Source organism: Delphinapterus leucas, chromosome 16, assembly GCF_059928025.1.
Source record: "Delphinapterus leucas isolate spDelLeu-1000000601 "Yukka" chromosome 16, BTC_Dleu_Yukka2, whole genome shotgun sequence".
Lineage (NCBI taxonomy): Eukaryota > Metazoa > Chordata > Mammalia > Artiodactyla > Monodontidae > Delphinapterus > Delphinapterus leucas.
Window position 1 is genome coordinate 21,330,478 of NC_143144.1, and position 3,123 is coordinate 21,333,600.

The 3,123-nt window shown below is 36.6% G+C and overlaps 1 pseudogene; it reads right to left on the reverse strand.

Moving 5' to 3' along the window:
* Positions 1–1,366: 1,366 nt before the first annotated feature.
* Positions 1,367–2,574, reverse strand: LOC111183589 (E3 ubiquitin-protein ligase RNF13 pseudogene; annotated as a pseudogene).
* Between the last annotated feature and the right edge of the window lie 549 nt (positions 2,575–3,123).

The window sequence follows — 3,123 nt, forward strand, 5'->3', positions numbered from 1 at the left end:
TTCTCGGCATTGTTTTTTTTTTTTAGATTTTTTCATTGAATAGGTCTTTAAATATTTTGAAATCATTTATCTCTAACTATTTTAGGTATTTTTATGTTTTATAAGTGTTATTTTGCTTTCAAGTTCCAATTGTTTATTGCTAGGCAATAAGAAACCAAATGCATTTTGTATATTTATTTTGCATTTGGGAAACATTAATCTCACTTATTTTAATAAATTCTTTGCAAATTTTGTGAGATTTATATCATATAAAATTGTCACCTGCCAGAAAAGACAATTTTGTTTCTTCCTGTCCAATCTGTATGCCTGTTATTTTTTGTTTGTTTGATTGTATTGCACTGAGTAGGATCAATACAACATTGAATAGAAGTGGGAAAAATTGTCTTTCTTTCATTTTACAAATCTTACCAGGGAAGCTTTCATTAAGTATGATGTTAGTTGTAGTATTTTTATTTATTTATTTATTTATTTATTTTTTGCCAGTTCTTAAAGTGGAAAGCGTGTTTATTAACATTCAAACTCCCTTCATACAAGGCCATATAAAAATTCTTAACATTTTGACTGTACATAAGTCTATATTTTCTACATAGTTACAATAATGTATAATTTAGCTTTTCATAATACATTGTTTAAATACATCATTAATTCTGTTAAACATAAGCAATATTTGCAAATCTAATACTTGAATAATTTGTTCATAGTTTAGCAGGACTAATTAGCATAAGATGCTCTTTTTTAAGAGGTATATAATGTGAGTATTAACAATTACTGAAGTTTGGTATTTCTATACAGCATTTTCTTTTTGCTTTGATCACAATAACACAAAAAATCCTTAAGGATACTGAAATTCAGTAAGTCCAGAGACATTAGCCAATAAGTCAAGTTCATACATAACACTACAGTATTAAAAACCTTAAAAAAAAAAATTTTGCAATCTGCCCCAGTAGAGACTGTTCCTCTCAGGATAAGACTACTTGGCAATAGAAAGGAAGAAGACAGCTTTGAGTCTCTGTGGTGCTGATCGGAAGAAAAATGCTAACTTACCTTGTAGCCTCTCACTATTGATGGCTGAAATACCAGAACAACCATATTCCAGCTCAACAACTCTAGGTAACTTTATGGAGATGGGAGTTGGCTTAGCTCATGCTAGGTGACCACAACACTGACGTTGTGTGTAAAAACATGGAACATTTGCATATTGTGATCTAGGTCTTAATTGTAAGCTATACTGAGGAATTTTTTTTAATGTTTTGGCTATATTTCATTCCAAAAGAAGAGTTGATTTGATGCTTGAGTTACAGCACCAGTCTGTATTAGATATTAGTGAAATGAAGTGCACTCCTGCAGATAAATACCAGGTCAAAAAAACCTGTTTCAGTAATCTGATTAACCTGTAGAATACTAAAAAATAAGTTATTTCCACAGAAATCTCTGAAGGGAGCAAAATAACTATATGCCTAAATAAACATTTTAAAGGGAAATAACCCAATACCCTCTGAAGGTCAAACAGTGTTTGCTATGTTGTAATCCTGTTCACCATCAGGCTGCAGTTGAACCACAACACTATGTTCATTAATTTCATTTTCTGCATCACTACTGTCAGTATCTTCATTGTCATCTTCCTCATAGTCTGAAGATTCTGTCACGTTCTGATGTGAGCGGGATTCCGGCAAAGCCCCAAATGACTGGGTGCTGACAGAAGCCCAAGGTCTGAATAAAGGCATATGTTCTGACACTTCATTTTCTTCTTGACTACTATCTGTGTCAGAGTCTGAATCGCCTTGAGAAGGAACAACTTTTTGCTTGCAGACTGGACAGGTTTTTTTGGTTTTAGTTAGCCAAGGATCTACACACTTGCAATGATAAGCATGGGAACACGGAAGGATTCTGAGCTTGTCTGCATCTTCATATTCATCCAAATCAATGGCACATACATCATACTCATCTCCTTTTTTGAATTTATGTATAGGGCGTTTCTTAAGTTGATCTTTACGAAGTCAGTTTCTTCTAGCTCTATGTCTATCCTGGACAAATTTTGTGATCTGTACTTACTGTCATTGGATCCCATGTTAATGAGGTCATCAGAATCAACATTGTGAACTATGGCTGCTTTGTATCCTGCTCTCTGTGCATTTAAAACCTTTTCATCAAAATTACAATCAAGTCTTCTAATTAACACGATGAAAGGGCCAGATGAATTGTCTCTTAGTGGCGGAGGCACTATGGGTTCACAGGCATTCTCTGGTTTTGAGTTAATCAAAAAACCCTTTAAACCTTCAGCTGGAAGTCTATAACCAAATCATGCTGGAAGGTCATCAATGTCTGAGACGTGTTTTCAAAATTATATGCTAAAATGTCCACTTCTACAGGCAGTAGGTTTAGGAATGCAAAGAGCTGGACAGTCAAGATGGTATAGACTTGTGTCTATAGACAGCATAAGCATCCCTATGGAGAGCAGCATCTCACTGTAAAGTCACCTGGAAGCCTGACGCCACAACACAAATAGGCTCGCCAGCCACGTCACTGCGGGAGAAGTCCCTAATCCCGACTTCATGACTGAATCTCCGCACCGACCCCCACCCTAGCTGTAGTATTTTTATTGATGTCTATTATCAGAGTGGGAAAAAAAGTCCCTTTTGATCTAAGTTTGCTGAGTGTTTTTATCATGCATGACTGCCAAATTTTTCAAGTGCTTTTTTCTGCAACAATTATCAACAAAATAGGTATTGAGGTGGTCAATTGGACAGAAAGACTGAAAGTACTAACCAAGCCTTTATTCACTTACTGTGACAGTGAATAATGCAAGAGGTTAAAGGAAGCTCTGGCTCCCTGCTATTTTGTTTTTCTTCATAGAATGGCAGGAGAGGGTCAGATGGATGGAGCGCAGAAAGGGGTAGCTGTCTCTGAGGAGAGACTTAACAAAAGGCTCTTGTCTCTTCATAGACCATGGGCTGAAGGTAAGGAAAGAAAGAAGGGGTAGGAGTTGGAAGGTACTGAGTTGAAGTAGAGTGCCTCAGCCACGGGCACTGAGATGGAGGCCTCAAAATAGGTGGTCAGGGCTAGGAGTGCCCATATGCCTATGAGGATGCAGATGAGTGGGGTGGGGGAAATCTGAGTCCTTGA